The sequence below is a fragment of the Lactuca sativa genome, chromosome 5, assembly GCF_002870075.4.
Source record: "Lactuca sativa cultivar Salinas chromosome 5, Lsat_Salinas_v11, whole genome shotgun sequence".
Taxonomy (NCBI): Eukaryota; Viridiplantae; Streptophyta; class Magnoliopsida; order Asterales; family Asteraceae; genus Lactuca; species Lactuca sativa.
The window spans coordinates 155,537,000-155,557,896 of NC_056627.2; positions in this window are offsets into that span (position 1 = coordinate 155,537,000).

The window sequence follows — 20,897 nt, forward strand, 5'->3', positions numbered from 1 at the left end:
CGAGCCACACCTGCTATGGATGAGGAAGGACTGGGCATTTCCGTCGAAATTGCCCCAACAACAACAACCCCGGGAATGGAGGAACATAAAGAGTGCTGACCATGGGTCAGGGAGAAGCGGTTCAGGATCCTGCTGTTGTCACTGGTACGTTTCTCCTAAACCACACTTACGCATGCATCCTATTTGATACCGGAGCAGAACGAAGTTTTGTGAACAATAAATTTAAGCACGTGTTAAAACAACAACCCCAGAAGCTCAATGAAACCTTTACGGTGGAAATGGCCAATGGGAAAACAAAATCCACTGGGGAAATCTATATCGGATGTACCCTAGCCTTAAACCAACATGTCTTTCGGATAAACTTAATGCCTGTTTCCATTAGGAGTTTTGATGTGATTATCGGCATAGATTGGTTAAGCCCCCACTATCCTGAGATTATGTGTCACGAGAAGGCCGTTCGCCTTCACCTTCCAAAGCACGAAATGCTAGTTATTTACGGAGACAAACCTAGCACAAACCTTCGTCTTATCTCGTGCGTTAAGGCACAAAATTATCTACGAAAGAAGGACTTAACGTTTCAAGCTCATATAGAGGATAAATCCAAGGAAGAGGTCAACATTCAAGACATTCCAGTAGCTTGTGAGTTCCCAGATGTCTTTCCTGAAGATCTTCTGGAGATACCCCCAGAAAGACAAGTCGAGTTTCGAATTGACCTTGTGCCAGGAGCTACTCCCATCGGCAAATCGCCTTACAGATTGGCTCCTGCAGAGATGTAAGAATCGTCTAGTCAACTCAGTAAAATTTTGGACAAAGGATTCATCCGATCCAGTTTCTCACCATGGGGAGCTCCAGTTCTCTTTGTTAAGAAGAAAGATGGATCTTTTAGGATGTGCATTGACTATAGGGAACTAAATAAGATCACTGTCAAAAATCGCTATCCACTCCCGCGAATCGACGATCTATTTGACAAACTTTAAGGCACAAGCTACTTCTCTAAGATAGATATGCGATCTGGGTACCATCAACTCAAGGTCCGGGAAGAGGATATCCCCAAAACTGCTTTTCGAACTCGTTATGGACATTATGAATTTGTCGCAATGCCCTTCGGTCTAATGAATGCCCCTGCCGCATTCATGGACCTAATGAATCGAATCTGCCGACCATTCCTCGACAACTTTGTCATCGTTTTCATTGACGACATTCTAGTTTACTCTCGAAGCGGAGAAGATCATGATCAACATCTCCGACAAATCCTGGAAATCGTGCAAACCGAGAAGCTATAAGCAAAACTCTCTAAGTGTGAGTTCTGGCTCCGTAGTGTGAACTTTTTGGGTCATGTTGTTAGTCAAGAAGGGATACACGTGGATCCTTCTAAGGTCAAAGCCATCGAAGGATGGGCAGTCCCAACAACACCCACAGATGTTCGCCAATTTTTAGGTCTCGCAGGCTATTATAGAAGGTTCATCCAGAACTTCACTAAGACAGCCAAGCCACTAACCATGCTTAAACAAAAAGGCATACTCTTCGAACGGACAGATAAGCAAGAAGCTGCATTCCGAACTCTGAAGGAAGCACTCTGCAGTGCACCGGTACTATCGCTACCAGAGGGAATAGAAGTCTTCGTAGTTTACTGCGACGCATCGAATCAGGGTTTAGGCTGTGTACTCATGCAGCGTGGGAAGGTGATAGCTTATGCCTCCCGACAACTAAAGACACATGAAGTGTATTATACTACCCAAGATCTGGAATTGGGAGCTGTGGTCTTCGCCTTGAAAATTTGGAGGCACTACCTTTATGGTACAAAGTGCACCATTTTTACGAACCAAAAGAGCCTCCAACACATCTTAAATCAAAAAGAGTTGAACATGAGGCAACGAAGATGGGTTGAGCTACTAAACGATTACGAGTGTGAAATCAAGTACCACCCATGCAAGGCAAATGTGGTAGCTGATGCCTTGAGTCGGAAAGAATACTCGAATCATCGTGTGAAAACTCTCTCGATAACCATCCAATCCCACCTGACCTCGCAAATAAAAACAGCCCAGTTCGATGCCATGAAGGCAGAAAATAAAACAAGCAAAGCATTGCATGGAATGGAGAAGAACTTTGAAGTGAAGGAATACAGAACATATTACTTCATGAACTGCATTTGGGTCCCTTAACTTAGGGGATTCAGACAAGTAGTCATGAACGAAGCCCACAAGACGCGATACTCCATCCATCCAGGTTTAGACAAGATGTACTTGGATGTTAAACAACACTATTGGTGGCCCAACATGAAGGCAGAGATTGTCACCTATGTTAGCAAATGCATTACTTGCGCTAAAGTAAAGGTGGAATATCAGAAGCCCTCGGTATTATTACAGCAACCAATAATTCCCAAGTGGAAATGGGAAAGGATTAGTATGGACTTTGTGACTAAATTACCCAAGTCAACAGATGGAATGGACACCATATGGGTACTAGTCAACATATTGACGAAATCCGCTCATTTCCTACTAATAAAGGAATCCTACCAGATGGAGAGGTTGATGAGGTTATACATCAAGGAAATTGTGAGACACCATGGAGTGCCAGTTTCTATCATCTCAGATAGAGATAGTAGATTCACCTCACGTTTTTGGTGTGACAACCCGATATTTCGATTCTATGTAATGACTTAAAAAGACAAGTATTGTAACCACTTTTGAAAATAATGAAATTATCTTTGAAAATAAAAATGTACAAAAGTCTCTATTTGGTTACCTACTATGTTAGATATCATTAAACTGTGATCGTACATAAAAAGAACGTCCAAATTGATGGGTTTGAGCCATAAGAACATTCCTATGTGCAGATACAAACCCTAATGCTTGGATCTAGGTTTCTCTAATTGAACATGCAAAGTATCCAAGCCTTTTGATTATAGATCTAGTATAATAACACAAGAAAATAGATCTAAAATATTACCTTGAGTTTCTTGCTTGAATCTTCTTCTCCTTAGAGCTTAGGGTCACAATTGTCACTCCTCTAATGGCTTACAAACACCAACTTAGCAAGAGGATGATTAGAGAGTGAGGGGAGAGGGTAAGAAGTCGGCCAGGGTTCTTGCAAAGACAAGTGTGTACCGATTTCCTTGACCCCTTGGGTCTATTTATACTTGTAAGGCTCCTAGGGTTTCACCCTTAAACCCTAATTGGATAACTTAGGCCCTAAGCAATCCAATCCTCCTTATGATAAGCCTTGGATGATTTTTAGGTCTATCTAAAGCCCTAGAACCGTCCACCTCATATCCTTAAGGCATTATAGCCCAAAGTACAATTATCATTCAATTGACAGTATATGCCCTTTTATTTAATTAATTTCCTTAAGTCACCAAATTAATTCCTAATTAATTTATGACTTATATTAATCAAATAATAATATTATTTCTCCTTATATTATTCTCATAATATATTAATAATATTTCTTTTCTCATTACAAATCATCCTGTCAAGTTGGTATGGTGAAGGCAAACCAAAAGGACCATGCACAACCGGGTCAAACACTTGCCTAATGTAGTTGCAGCCTTCGACACTATTCCAACAGTCTCCCACTTGGATAAGTCTAGTAACTATATATATAAGAATATTCCAATTAGCAATCGTAGCTCTCAAAGATGCTGTCAAACTCTGATCTTATCAATCATGTCCTTTAGATAAGGGATCGTATAGTCATCTATTCAGATATCATGCATACATTTATATGGAACCAATTGTCTAGCATTTGGTTTCTCGATCTCAGATTCACTTGACATAGAACTTAATCGATCACATCAATTCAGTTCTGATCGGGCTCGACACATAAGTCAAATCAAATCATCGAGCGGCCGAGATATCGCTTTTACCCTCTTAGGATAAAAGTAACAAATAAACTTCGACTTATATGCATTTACTTATTCATTAATCAATTATACACAACAATGCATTTTATAACATCAATTTACTGATGCGGTTACGCATTATCAATGTACAACCAATTAACAAATAATAAACCATATATCTAGGTTTTAAGACCATATGATATTATCGTCATGCGATCACTCTTTTTATCACATTCCATAAGGTGATTCCAGCAAGTGCGGGTTTGTTCCAATGCTCAAAACTAGTTCATAAGCACTCATGAACGTTGCAGCAACCTTTTGCTATGTCTAATACCATTCAGACAATCTACACACCAGTTCATGACAATCTTCATTCATACGTACTTCCAACATATGAACAATTGTGGACAATTCGAATAATTCGATTATTCTTAATAAACTCAATTATTCTGGAAGTCAAAACATGCAAAGTGAAACAATAGTTAAACAATTAAAATAAGACAGTAACATTACTTATAAATAATACTCCTTTATTTAATCATCAAATGTTAACTACATTTATCTATTACAAGTTTCTAAAACTATCTAATCTAATCTAATATCATCTTTCAGTCTAATACTCCTAGCATGCTGCAAATGCTTAACCCTACTCAGTCCCTTCGTAAGTAGATCTGCTGGGTTATATTCTGATGATATCCTCCTAACCATGAGGTGTCCTTCTTGTACTCGATGTCTAATGAAATGATACTTTCTGTCGATATGACGAGATCTACCATGATCCCTCGGTTCATTGGTCAAGGCAACCGCTCCGTCATTATCATAGAAAATTCCCATAGGCTCCTTTATGGCAGGTACAACTCCAAGATCACTGATGAAGTTCTTCAACCATATTGCCTCCTTCGACGCTTCGCTCACTGCGATGTACTCTGATTCGCACGTTGAATCAGCTACGGTTTCCTGCTTGGAACTTTTCCAAGTTACTGCTCCTCCATTCAGGGTAAAGACCCAGCCTGAATGCGAACGGTAGTTGTCCCTGTCGATCCGAAAGATGGCATCATTATACCCTCGCACCTTCAAGTGATCACTCCCCCCGAAGACTAAAAACCATTCCTTGGTCCTCTGAAGGTACTTAAGGATATTCTTGACTGCAATCCAATGGGCTCTGCCAGGGTTCCCTTGATATCTACTAACCATGCTCAAAGCAAAGGCTACATCAGGGCGAGTACAAGTCATAGCATAGATGATTGAGCCAACTGCGGAAGCGTATGGTACTCGGCTCATTTTTGCTATTTCTGCTTCGATACTCGGACTTCGAGTCTTACTCAACTTGGCATTACTTTGCATCGGTAATTCTCCCTTCTTCGAATTTGCCATACTAAAATGTTTTAGTACTTTATCTAAGTAAGTGTTCTGACTAAGTCCTATTAGTCTCTTACTTCGTTCTCTCACTATCCTTATTCCTAAAATATAGGAAGCCTCTCCGAGGTTCTTCATAGCGAAGCACTTCCCGAGCCAGGACTTAACCTCCTGCAGTGTCGGGATGCCGTTTCCTATGAGTAGTATGTCATCGACATACAGAACGAGGAAGTTGACTATACTCCCACTGGTTTTGACATATACACATGATTCATCTTCGCCTCGTACAAATCCAAACTCTTTGACTTTCTCATCGAAGCAAAGATTCCATCTGCGAGACGCTTGCTTAAGTCCATAAATTGACTTCTCAAGTTTACACACTCTATTTGGATGCTTCGGATCAACAAAACCCTCTGGCTAAGCCATGTAAACATCCTCAGCGAACTTTCCATTAAGGAAAGCGGTCTTGACATCCATTTGCCAAATCTCATAATCATGAAATGCGGCAATAGCTAGCATCACTCTAATAGACTTTATCTTTGCAACTGGTGAGAAGGTCTCATCATAGTCAACTCCAGGAGTTTGAGTAAAGCCCTTCGCAACCAATCGCGCCCTATATGTGTGTACGTTTCCATCCACATCGGTCTTCTTCTTGAAGATCCATTTGCACCCAACAGTCTTACGTCCGGGCACATTATCAACCAAATTCGAAACTTGGTTGTCATACGTGGATTGGATCTTGCTGTCCATTGCCTCTTTCCATTTCGCAGACTCCGAGCCTGCCATGGCTTCCTTATAGCTATTAGGTTCATCTAGATTTATTAGTGTACCATCAATAATATACGTGTCCCCTTCGGTAGTAATATGAAAACCATAAAACTGGAGTTGAACTTTAACTCTTTTAGTACGTCTAAAAGGTAAGGACTCGTCAATCGGTTCAACCGGAGTTTCCTCCTAGGGTTAAGCACTAGCGGTAGAGGCTCCTTCATCAATTGATTCTTGAATCTCTTCAAGCTCGATTTGCCTCCCACTGTCTCCTTGGCTTATGATTTCTCGCTCTTGGAAAACTCCTCTCCTCGCAACGAAGACAACATTGTCCTTCTGTCTATAGAAGAGATATCCAAAGGATTTCTGTGGGTAGCCGATGAAAATACATCGCTCACTACGAGGTTCGAGCTTGTCGTGAGTATCTCATCTTACGAAATCCTCGCAATTCCAAACCTTGATATGTGCTAACGAGGGAGCCTTCCCTGTCCACATTTCATGAAGTGTTTTCCCAACCTTCTTAGTAGGGACTCGTTTAAGGATATGGGCGGCAGTCTCTAAGGCATACCCCCAGAATGAGATAGGTAGTGAAGCATGACTCATCATAGAGCGGACCATGTCTAACAAGGTTCGATTACGCCTTTCTGCCACACCATTCAACTGCGGTGTCCTAGGTGGCGTTAATTGTGAAACGATTCCACACTCCTTGAGATAGTCGTTGAATTCAAGACGTAGGTACTCTCCTCCTCGATCAGATCGAAGCCTCTTGATTTTCCTGCCCAATTGATTCTCCACTTCATTCTTGAACTCTTTGAACTTTTCAAACGTTTATGACTTTTGCTTGATCAAGTAGATATACCCATATCTACTATAGTCATCGGTAAAAGTCACATAGAAGCGGTTCCCATCCTTTGTGGTTGATCTAAAGGGTCCACATACATCGGTATGTATGAGGTTCAATAAACCCTCACCCCTTTCATATGTGCTAGTGAAGGGTGACTTGGTCATCTTTCCAAGTAAACAAGACTCGCATGTGTCATCTTCCCTAAGGTCGAATGATTCCAACACTCCATCATTTTGGAGTTGGGCTATGCGCTTCTTGTTGACATGTCCAAGACGACAATGCCACCACGATGCTTTATCCATACTATTGGAAGAATCCATGCATAAAACATCATTTCCAAGGTTATCTACAATCATAACAGTTTCATAAATTCCATTATATGGTATTGCTTCAAAATATAAGACACCATTTAGATAAGCACAAATAGAACCATTCTCATTATTAAAAGAAAATTTAAATACTTGTCTAAACAAACCATGAAATGAAATGATGTTTCTTGCCATTTCTGGTGAATAGAAACAATTATTCAAATCTAAACATAAACCATTCCTAAGCACTAGAGAATACACTCCAATCTTGGTCACAGGCGATGATCTTCTGTTCCCCATGATTAGATTTATTCTTCCATGCTCCACATCCCTATTTCTTCTTAGTCTCTACAATTTAGAACTAATGTGGTAACCACACCTGGTATCGAGGACCCAATAAATAGTATGAGATGATTCATTAGATTTAATTGTGTATATACCTGCGAAAGACGGCTTGATCTTTCCTTCCCTGATGGCTTGCAGGTAGTCTGGGCAGCTTCTCTTCCAATGCCCTATTTTGTGGCAATGGTGACACTCTGCCTCGTTTGGGTTATGGTTAGGCTTAGAGTGATCAACTTTGGTCCCACTAGAAGACGAACCATATCGGGACTTTCCCTTGCGATGGCTCTTAGACGGAGCCTTCCTCTTCTTGCCTCTTCCTTGCCCAATGGCCAAAACAGGAGCAGTGGGTGGATTGGGAGTAGGTGCAACAAACTTGTCCTTGAGGTTGCTCTCAGCAACCCTAAGGAGACCTTGGAGCTTACTTAGGGTGACCTCTTCCTTGTTCATGTGGTAGGTCATCCTAAATTGGTTGTAACACGGAGGCAAGGAGTGAAGGACCATGTTGATAGCCAAGTCTTCCCCAAAGTCGACATTCAACTTGCGAAGGCGATCGACATACCTTTTGTGACAACCCGAAATTTCCATTTGTACGAACAATATCTATTCAATAGAAGTCAGTCCAATTTCAGTGATTTTTAGACTTTTCCGAACAAGTTAGTGTACATTAGGTTTTACACTTTAGGACATATCAGGAGAGTGGATTCTCCTGGGTTTGTGAAATTTCAACATTTCAAGTTTCAAAATGTTACAGTCCAAGTTCGAGAAGAAAAATATTTTCTGTCAAAATATTTCAGGACTATAAATAGTTTTCTGAATTAAATTAATTCATTATTCACAATTCCAGCTAGAGAAAAGCCATTTTCTCTCTAACAGATCTTCGGGTTTTTATCCCAGATTGTGAGTAACACTTTCTAGTAGTGTTAGAATACATATTAGATGCTTAAAACATGATCTAGACGGCTAAATCATGAGATCTAGGAGTTTACTCCCCAAGGTGTTCTTGGGCGGTAAACTCCCGAAACAAAGCCAAAACTAACATTGGTGCTAGGGTAAGGCCTTAGAACATTAGGTATACATGTTAGGAACATGAAAACACACACAAAACCACCCAAGATTAGGAGTTTACGGCCCAGAACTCTCTTAGGCCGTAAACTCCATTTCCTAGCCCTAAATGGTGATTTGAGGACTTAAGGACTTTAAGGCTTGCATCTAGGTTATTTTCCCAAGTAGCTTAAGGTCTTAAACACATCAAATGACACAAATGAAAGTGTGTTTAAGGCCCAGAAATCTCCTAGGCCGTAAACTCGATGTAAATGGTCACAAAGGGTGTTTTCATGACACCTAACGCCCTAGCCCTTTACAAGAAATTGAACCCAATAAATAGAAGGACCAAACCACACCAAAATCACTTAAACAAGTGAGTTTACGGCCAAGACATGGTTCTTGGGCCGTAAACTCCTAAAGAGGGCACTAAGTGGTGCCTAATGCCTTCATATGCTAGGATTAAAAGTCTAGAACACATCCCACAAGTGCAAGAGGCTTGAAAGCAACCAAGGAATCACCCCAAGGGATTTTACGGCCGTAAACTCCAAGGGGAAATTTCCTTGAGGCCGTAAGCTCCTATTTGGAGTACTTCAAGACCTTAAACCCTTCCAAGAACATAGCCACTAGGTTAGAATAATTCTAGAAAGCATTTTGTACTTCAAAACACACCAAACACACATGTTTGGGAGTTTACGGCCGTAAACTCAAGAGTTTACAACCGTAAACTCTATGTGTGATGGTTTATGGAGAGTAAACTCTCTTGTAGGGTCCTTTGGAAACCCTAAACTCATGTACCCTGTCCCACAATAGCTTAGATGAAGTCCTTAAGGCTTAAAACACTTATATAAAGTGTTATCTATGTCTAGGATGTCTTAAACATTATCAATTAGTATTTGAGTCTAATTGAGTGCATATATGTGTGATTATATGTTCATTAGGATCGTAGTGTGTGCACAAGTCCTCGCTTGACACCTAGCAATCCGATACTGTTCAGTTCATTCCAATCACCAACTATAGGTGAGTTCATACCCCTTAATCAATGTTTTATAGGATTTTAAATGCTTTAATGGGGGGGGGGGGGAATACAAGTTGAAAACAATAAGTTATTAAATCAATTTTATATATTTTATAACTGTGTTTTCACTCAGTAGATTTCACATATTTCAAAAGGAGTCACATGAAATGGTTTTCTATCTTAAAATACTTGGACAACAGAAGTATTAGTTTTGAAATGTATAATGACTTCAAGTCACTTTAAATTATTGTTCAAAACCCCTAGATATCTTGCAAAACCAGTATATTTTACCTTTTTGAATCAAACTATACTTATACGTATATGTTCATTTATATGTTAGAGATTATAGTTTTCATCCTTCGTTCAGTTTCCCGCACCCTGGCGTTGCGAGGGTGCGTAAACCTACTTGAACAACCACATACTTTCCAGTTAGCTATCATAGGGATAGTCAAAAGATATCAAACAAGAGTCAGTTCATTCATGAGTCTATACTAATGCCTTACATGATACATGAGTACACGTACTTAGGATTATATGATACATGAATATGTTTACATATACTTACCTGTTACATGAACACACTTACATGAATACCATACAGGGACACTTCTTCATAGGTGCATTATCCTGTATTTACTTACCTTGGATACTTGAACTTAGATCTAAGAGGATGATTTATTAGTATTTACTGTGTAAATTGTCTTTCCTATCCCCGTTCAATGGGATGTTTCGGCGGGACTTACCATTCCGAATCTCACTGATTAGCACCAGTGGTCGATGACGTCTACGGATGTCTAAGGTAGTCACTTGATTAGTAGTCAGTGATGGGACTAACTATCCCTCTGTCCACTGTTGCAACAGTGGATGAGATGTGAATCTTCGGAGGATCATTAGGTTGACGATCTGCATCAAGAGATCGATACAGGGACTAACCCTCCTTCCATCCTGCTGCTGCTATAGAGGATGAGGGGACACTCTTCGGATGTTCCTTAGGGTCTATCTTTCGCTTCAGCGATGTCGTGTTTGTCCTGGTAATCCAAGACAATAACACTTACATGATTATATTTTCCCTGTTTACTTTATTTTGTGATTACTTTCACATAAACGAGGAGTTAGACTAAGTGCTCTAGTACTAGTCAATAGAAAGGAAAAACTACACTTCATTCATACAAAACATTCAAGTCTTGGTAGAAGACTACACTTCATTCATACAAAACATTCGAGTCTTGGTAGAAGACTACACTTCATTCATACAAAACATTCAAGTCTTGGTAAAAGACTACACTTCATTCATACAAAACATTCGAGTCTTGGTAGAAGACTACACTTCATTCATACAAAACATTCGAGTCTTGGTAGAAGACTACACTTCATTCATACAAAACATTCGAGTCTTGGTAGAAGACTACACTTCATTCATACAAAACATTCGAGTCTTGGTAGAAGACTACATTTCATACTTATAAAAAATAAGGGTTTTTCTAGGGATTTCATACTTACCTCAACATTTTCACTTTAAGGTTTTCATGGCATTCATAGCAGATTTTCACAAACAAAGCAATGACACTTATATACTTATGATCTCACCAGCTTTAAAGCTGATACTCGCTTTCAAAATAACTTGTATTCTCAGGTCGCCAGTAGACAGGTACAGAGAACAGGTTTTGAGAAGACGGAGCAGTCAAGTCTCGTCTTTTATTTTGATTGTATATTTTTGGTGTCTTATTACAATGAAAGAACACACATGTATAAAACTTTACTTATAATGCAATGGATGATGTTGTTGCTTGTTTATTATATTACACTGTTCTGATACTGTACATGACGTCCTCCACCCCTGAACGTTTCCGCCGTTCGTGGTTTTGGGGTGTGACATCTTTGCATCTTTTGCAAGTGTACGGTTAGAGATTCACCATGTCCCATTTTAGCGGAGATCATGTTAGTGAAGATCTCGTAACGTTCCTGCCTCGCGTTTTGGTGGTATCTCTCCAACAAGTCTTGGTTCATTTCGTACGGATGCATGTCCTCATAGGACTTTTGGAATTAGGTGTTCATTGTGGCTATCATGATGCAATGAACCTTCGTTGCATCACGTTCATGAGTCTCAAAAGCAGTCATTTCAGCCGGAGTAGCGATTTCTGGATTGATCTTCTCGAGCTTCTCGTCAAGGACATACTCCTTGTCCTCGTATCGAGCAATCGTGCGAATGTATCTTATCCATTCGCTAAAGTTCGTTCCATCTAAAGTCACCTTTTGGCAAAGGCTCATCAATGTGAATGAACTAGCAGCAGCGTTGTTCGAGTTCAACATCTACAAATAGAAAGGACAAAGATTGATTAGAATTTGAATCCCTAATTATCACCCAATATGAAAAATTCGGGCTAGTATCCAACAACATTATTTACATATTAGAAAAGGGATGCCGTAATCCAACATGCAAACAATTTGAAGGTAAGTGAATGACGATTCACTAATTCTCCACAATAAAAACCTAACTTTAAGTTCTAAATGTATTGAGAATTCCTAGGTTTCGATGAGATTCATTGAACTTTTCAATGGCATGTTTAAATCTCGATATGCCCCTCTCGTTTGTGACTGGGATACCGAGGATCACAAAGTGGGTGTGAATAACCATGCAAATCTACATGGCGCCTTCATTGTAACAATCACCTATTCGATGTGTCGGTAAACTACACACGCTCCATCGAACTATGATAAACAATGAATCACCCTTCGCCACCTTTGCTTAGAACCAATTAGTGTGCTGGTAAACCATACACGCTCCACTAACTTCTTAGCAAGGGTGCAACGTGTAATTTCATGGGATTGCATCAATTCACTTTTCCTAAAGTAACTAGGATTGGGAATTTTGAAAAACATGTAGTTACTTTGTATTTAATATTATACTTTTAATGAGGAGATGAGGTTGCCCTATCCTACCCGTTCGGCTAACGACCCTCCACCGATCAAGCAAGCGGTGGGTGTGAGTGTACACCCATTAAGCGCCATTTTATAGGGCGCAACCTTATTCCCACCTTATAGACCGACTTCGTGAATGAGGCCTACTAACGGTAAGACTAGCATTTTAATTATACATACATACATATATATATATATATATATATATATATATATATATATATATATATATATATATATATATATAAATCTTGTAATATTATATTAGCGTAGGGTTGAATTTTAAACTTGTAAAATTCTAGGGTTTGAAATTTAAATTGTCTAAATTAAACTTTTAATCACAAAACATAAATTTCAAAACTTGAGAACAAGTTTTAAACTTTTCAAAACATAAGGGATCAAATAAAAAATAATTCAAATTAACCATTTAATCTCATAATTAACTTTATTTGATTTATTTAAATGTTTCTTGCAAAACAATTTACCAATTTAATTAAAATAATCAATCAATTATCACATAAGGAAGTTATTATTCAATTAAATGATAAATATCTTTAATTAGGTCAAGGATATACTCAAATATATGTTAAAATCGGATTTATATTGACCCATTAAGATAAAGGAAAGTTTCCATAAGATAAACAGCAAGAAATCCCAAAACTAGCTCTTTCTGACGCTCGAACTCGCCGAGTACCACAATGGACTCGCCGAGTTGAGGCCTACTCTCCGAATACACTATGGTACTCACCGAGTTCATCAGGCAGAAGGACAGAAAACGATTTTGCAATCAACAATCAAGCAACCAATGCATCAATTCAATAGAAACCAATCAAGTCTCTGATACCACTAATGGGTTTGAGCCATAAGAACATTCCTATGCGTACATACAAATCCCAATGCTTGGATCTAGGTTTCTCTAATTGAACATGCAAAGTATCCAAGACTTTTGATTATAGATCTAGTATAATAACACAAGACAACAGATCAAAAAGATTACCTTGAGTGGCTTGCTTGAATCTTCTTGTCCTTAGAGCTTAGAGTCACAATTGTCACTCCTCTAATGGCTTACAAACACCAACTTAGCAAGAGGATGATTAGAGAGAGAGGGGAGAGGGAAAGAAGTCGGCCAGGGTTCTTCCAAAGACAAGTGTGTACAGATTTCCTTGACCCCTTGGGTCTATTTATACTTGTAAGGCTCCTAGGGTTTCACCCTTAAACCCTAATTGTATAACTTAGGCCCTAAGCAATCCAATCCTCCTTATGATAAGCCTTGTACGATTTTTAGGTCTATCCATAGCCCTAAAACCGTCCACCCCTTATCCTTAAGGGATTATAGCCCAAAGTACAACTATCATTCAATTGACAGTTTATGCCCTTCTATTTAATTAATTTCCTTAAGTCACCAAATTAATTCCTAATTAATTTATGACTTATATTAATCAAATAATAATATCATTACTCCTTATATTATTCTCATAATATATTAATAATATTTCTTCTCTCATTACAAGTCATCCAGTCAAGTTGCTATGGTGAAGGCAACCCAAAAGGACCATGCACAACCGGATCAAATACTTGCCTAATATAGTTGCAGCCTTAGACACTATTCCAACACAAATCTGACTTCGTATGACGAAGTTATGATTTTTCCAAGTTCGGCATAGCTATGACAGCTAAAAACTCGAAACAGAGATCAAGCGACTTTTGGCCGGAATGACCAAAATGAGAATCGAAGGTCTCGACAATGGTTTTTCAACGGTAAAAAGTATGGCAAAAACAGACATCGGATAAAGAAGTTATGGATTTCTAACGAACTTTTCTTACCCCGACCTTTTAATAAATAAATAATAAAAATAATTTCAAAATTTGTCGATGGAGTCTAAACGAAAGTTGTAGAGTGTAGTCTCACCTACGCATGGATATAAATAACATCGAAAACGGACTTCGTATGAAGAAGATATGAATTTTTGAAGTGTACTAAATAATAAAAATATAAATTTTAAATCAAATTTCGGTATTATCCGAAGGAGGAGTCACCGGGCCAATCCGAGTTACGCCCAGCGTACTCGAGGACTAGGCCTCGGATCATCCACGTTGCCCCCTATGCGAGGCTATTCCCCGTCCCATCCGAACTCCGAGGCAGTCGAGGAAGCGGTCACGCATGACGCCCGCGTACGCCCAGCGTACCGAGGCGGTTCCCAGCCCCTATAAAAGGGTTGCGAGGGTTCCGAGGAAAATGCTCATTTCCTCTCATCTTTCTTGCATTTTTGCCTCATTTTCTGTGCACGTGATATCCCGAATCCCCGGTTTTCATAATCAAGCCTCGAAGGTCGTTTGTACTCCCAAGATTCCCGAGAATCCCAAGAAAATCCGCTTTCTCAAGTCAAAGTTCTGCTCGGTTTTCATCTCGCCTTCTTCGATCTTTCAAGTGAGTTCATACCCCTATAAACTACGCTTTTAAATGTTTGATAAATGTTTTTTATACAATATTAAGGGGGGGGGGGGGGGGAGGGGGGAATGGAAGTAAAACACACGGTTATTATCGTGTATAACTTAACGATTCACTATATAAACTTTTTAGCTAAGTAATCATATGTGATTCATAAACTACTACATGAGTATTCTCGTTTGACATATATATTTTCAATAACACCTTGCCTTGTGGAAATAAAATGTGTTTATATATATATATATATATATATATATATATATATATATATATATATATATATATATATATATATATATATATACACAAATCAAATGCTCCAGTTTTACATTAGGTATATGTGATCAGTCAAGTTACTTTACATGTTATACTTTATGAGTGAGCATTACACTAGGGTTTACTATACGAACGAAATACATTTTGAAAAACTATAATAGGTATAGTTTACGAGGAAATCATGAACATTTACATACTAAGAACACTACATCAAAGAGATATTCTCATACACAAGAATAAATGGACATTTTCATACGTAAATCTGTTTTATACTAAATTTTGTGAGACATTTCACGTACTTTCGAGTATGCATTTTAAGTCCTGTATTATATACCATAATCCCTTGTAGGGGGAGTGTGATACTTGTGTATAGATCTATACGGGATTGACAATCCCACACCTAAGCTATTAGCTACAGTTAGGCCGGCAGGTCTGGGGTGACAAACGTCATAACTTTCCAACGCCTGAAGAACGTTGTTATAGGCATCCTGGTCAGATAGTATGGGTATAAAACTCACATGGAGTATTAAAAACACATTGATTTACGGGGCTTTTCAAATGCCTTAACGATTTACACATAAAACTATTATTTTAGGCATGAAAAGCACTACTACAATTACAGTTTTGGAACAATCAAACTATCATCTACTATAGTAGAAATATGGGATTTTCTTGGAACATTTAGCATCAACAAACCATTTTCATTCTTTTTCATATAAACATTGTCACTAAAAACTTATGGACTCACCAGCTTAAATGTTGACCTACTCTTTCAAAACCACTTGTATTTCTCAGGGATTCAGTAATACAGGTAAACTGCTGCTTTTGAAGAAGGGACGTTGCGGCGTTAGTTTAATTTCATTTTGATGTCATATTGTAATTTCTTTTGAAACAAGTACTCTCTACAATGTAAACTTTCAAATTATATATACGATGGTTGTATTGCTTTCTTTACTACATATTCAATTGTTACGATACTACATGAAGTCATCCGCTCTCGAACGATTCTGCCGTTCTGGTTTGGTGGTGTGACAGATTGGTATCAGAGCATTGTTTATAGTGAACTAAGTATATTGAACCACATAAGATATACAAACTATAAATACATAAGGGACTAAAACTCTCTGACAAAACGTTTTTTTTTACCTAAAGCCTCGTTTCATTTAATATAGATTATATTGGGTCGTAAAAGTACAAATACATGCGTACAACAACATATTTTCATGGTTAGAACTATACAAGAAGTATTAAGACAAGTTGGACACTACAATTAGACCTCGAAATATGTAATTGGATTTGGGACGAATATAGCCTAATCAACTATATTTATCCGAGATTAGACTAACGTCTGTCGAGGAATGGTCATAGTGAGCAACAAGTCAAAAGTTACCAAAAGTAAACACTAGTATCAAACATATAAATTTAAATACTATAGGATTATTTGTTACATGCAATAAGTTTAATCGACATACTTAGTTTTACATGTTTCAAGTTTTATTCAATTCCTATAACCCTATTCACGTATAGACTCAATGGCTGGATTTCATCACCCCGGCGACCCCTACTACCCCAACCAAGGCAACAGGGGATGGATCGAAGAAGATCCCGAAGAAGATGAACAACCTATCGAGTTGGATGAAGAGGATGACTCTGGGACAGACTCAGAACTAGAGGTAATCAACCCACCAGCCGCTCAACCTCCTGCTGTTAGGAGAAACTTTCAGGGACCGACTCCCGTTTGGGGAAGTCACCTCCACCATTGGAGCGAGCAACAAGGGATACGTCCTCCCTACGGTATGTGTCGGGACTTCTACGATGTCTGCGGCAGAGGTTCAACCAATCCATCACTCCCAGTCATGGTGGGCAAGCTAGCCAACTAGTCCTATCAATCCGGGGTTCAAGCAAGCCGGATTCGTGAAGTCAACGTGGAAGTACAGGTTCACACTTCCGACATCCGTAGGCTGGACAGAGCACAGGATAATGCCCAACTCCAAACCGACGCATTCCACGCACCAATGATTGCAGCCCTCTCGGAGATGAGGGAACAACAAGCCACCTTCGATAGGCGTCTTATGGAAGCAAAGCAATCGAATGCGGAGTCAAGCTCCAAGCGCAACCTGCGTCGCAAGTAGTGCTTGCTGAATCCCAAATTTTGATATAGAATAGGACCATCGGCTAAAAGTCTTACCTTCTTTAACTTCCTACTACCTTTATTGCATATAACATACAAGCCATCATGCAAACATAACATCACATACTGTCAGACGTATCTGGGGTGTCTAACGACCCTTCGATCCGAACAACCGAACTCTACTACTATCACATACAACATACCATGCTAGCATATAACATATAAGGTAGTAGCAAACCTAGATGATATCACAAAGACAATCATCTAACATACGAACCCTACTGGTGGGCCGACATTATGGCCGTAGAACCACCGCTACTGGAAGGTAACTCACCTTGTAGCTGCTGAACTGTGTGGGAATCCTTTGACTGGTGCCGTTGCTGCTCTAGAAATCCTCCGGCTATAATTCCCACAAAACACTTAGTCAGAAACTGACATCTACCTTTAGGGTAAAATAACCATTTTACCCCTTGACCAAGTCAAAGTCAAAGTCAACTTCCAGTTGACCTGAGCCGCCGAGTTGGCTCGCCAACTCACCGAGTCCCTATCCTTCCATCAGACCTCCTACCCATCTCTACTCGTCGAGTTAGGCGATGACACGATGAGTTTTCCTTCTAAAAGAACACCGACTGAATCCACATCCGACTCACCCAGTTGTATGAACAACTCGTCGAGTTACTCTTCATCCTATGAACACGTTCTGTCCTTGACTCGCCGAGTTGTATGAACAACTCGCCGAGTACCATGAAGATTGTCTTGGACTCGCCGAGTCCGTTCATGCACTCATTGAGTACGATGAATTCCCAGAACACTTTGCTTAGTCCAGAACGTTGGGTCACTCCCTGGGACTCCTATATGACCTTCACTGATATGGGACCAAAACCATTGGACTCACCGAGTCTATCACATTCCATACTAAAAACTTCGATTTCTGATGTACAACACTTAACCAAATGATAGATCCAGGCCCCTAAACTCAATCTAGCACGTAAAGTAACAAACTTTACGTGCATGCATGGGACATTAGAGCTTAAAAGGCTCTAAAATGGTTCTTTTGTTGCATGGGGCCTTCCTTGATGCAAGAAGCAACCTAGATCTGACTTGTAGCCCATAAAATGACATGATATAGAAGCCCAAACCCCCAACCATGTTTGCAAACATGGTTGGCCACCAAAAATGGCTTATAAAAGCCCTGAAACACCTCAAAGAGGGATCTGACAATGAATGAGCAAGGTTCAGACTTTATACCTTCCAAAGACTGCAAATGATGAACCAAACTCAAATCCTTCAGTCCCCTCTTGATCCTTCTTTGCTCTTCCTTCTTCCTTGATATCAAAACTCACAAGAATCACTCAAAAAGCCTTAGATCTACTCAAAAATAGCTAGGGTTTGCAATGAGGAGTGTTTGGGAGCATAAAGGTGGAAAGGAGGCTGCATAAGGTCATTTAAATAGGGTGCAAACCCCTGAATTAGGGTTTTTTGTCCAAACAGCGGCTACTCGCCGAGTCCGGGACCTGACTCGCCGAGTCCGCAGCTCAAACCTCGCCCCTCATCTCGCTTCTACTCAGCGAGTCAGTCCTTCGACTCGCCGAGTCCAAGGCTAAGATGCAAAAATAAATGAAGATTTAATAACAGAATACATACCAAGAACCAGGTGCTACAAATCTCCCCCACTTATTTTAGACTTCGTCCTCGAAGTCTGCCGCTCGATCCTGAAATAGCTCGGGGTAGTGCTCCGTCATCTCACTCACCGGCTCCCAAGTCCACTCCGACCCCTTCCGGTGCTGCCATTACACCTTCACAAGTTCTACACTTTTGTTCCTTAGATCCTTCGACTTTAGGTCAAGGATCGCTACAGGCCACTCGATGTAATTCAGGCTGCCATCAACCTGAATGTCCTCCAAGGGCACCACCGTTGTATCATCCACTAGGCACTTCCGCAGCTGAGAGACGTGGAAAGTGCTGTGGATCTGACTGAGTTCGATTGGCAAATCCAGCCGATACGCCACCTTGCCCACCCGGGCTACGAACCTGAACGGTTCGATATACCTTGGGCCCAACTTGCCCCATTTCCTGAATCGAATGATGCCTTTCCAAGGCGACACTTTCAGGAGAACCATATCTCCGACCTTGAATTCCAGGTCTGATCGGCGCTTGTCGGCATAACTTTTCTGCCGACTCCGAGTAGTCTGAAGCTTGCTACGAACCTGCTGAATCTTCTCTGTTGTCTTGAGCACTACTTCGGTGCTCCCCATGACTCTCTAGCCAACCTCGCCCAAGCATACCGGGGTCCTGCACCTCGTCCCATACAACATCTCGAAAGGAGGGCGGTCGATACTCGCATGATAGTTGTTATTATACGAGAACTCCGCCAACGGGAGGTAGGTATCCCAACTACCTCCGAAATCTAAAACGCATGCCCACAGCATATCCTCCAGATTCTGGATGGTCCGCTCGCTTTGGCCATCCGTCTGCGGGTGTAAAGCAGTGCTAAATGCAGACGAGTACCCAGCTCGTCATGAAACCTGGAAGTAAACCGCACTTCTCTGTCTGAAATCACCAAAACTGGCACTCCGTGCTGGGCCACCACTTCTCTGATATAGATATCGGCCAATTTGTCGGCCGAGATGCTCTCCTGAATCGGGATAAAGTGGGCGCTCTTGGTCAATCGATCCACGATGACCCATATCGAATCCATTCCCCGCACGGTCCTGGGAAGCTTCGTGATAAAATCCATCGTAATATCCTCCTATTTCCACAGCGGGATATCCAACGACTGCATCTTGCCGTGAGGTCTCTGATGCTCGGCCTTGACCTTCCTGCAGGTGAAGCACCGCTGCACGTACCATGCCACATCCTGCTTCATGCAGGGCCACCAATAGTCCAGACGAAGATTCCTATACATCTTCGTTGCCCCTGGATGAATAGAGAATCGGGATTTGTGCGCCTCCTCCACCAGAATCCGCTCACTCTTCCGATGTTCCTCCTTCATAGCCTCCTGTTGAGCCTCCCGAATCCGCTCCAACAACAGAGTCACTACTGTCATCCTCATGCAGACACCCCGGATCGGCGCCGCCTTGCGGCTAAGCGCATCGGCCAGCACATTGGCCTTACCCGGGTGATAAAGGATCTCGCAATCATAATCCTTTACCACATCCATCTACCGACGCTACTTCATGTTTACATTCGGCTGATCCATGAGGTACCTCAAACTCTTATGATCCGTGCAAATGGTACAACGGACCCCAAAGAGGTAATGACGCCAAATCTTGAGGGCGAACACAATAGCCCCCAGCTCCAAGTCACGCGCCAGGCAATTCGCCTTGTGAGGCTTCAGCTACCTCGACGCGTAGGAGATGACATGCCCTCTCAGCATCAACATCGCACACAAACCTGAGATGGACGCATCGCCGTACACAACAAAATCCTCCATGCCCTCTGGAAGGGCTAATATTGGCGCGTCGCACAATCTCTGTCTCAGTGTCTCGAACGTTGCCTGCTGCTCAGGCCCCCAACGAAAGACCGCGACCTTCTTCGTTAGCCTGGTTAATGGTACGGCTATCTTGGAGAAATCCTGGATGAATCTCCGATAATAGCCCGCTAATCC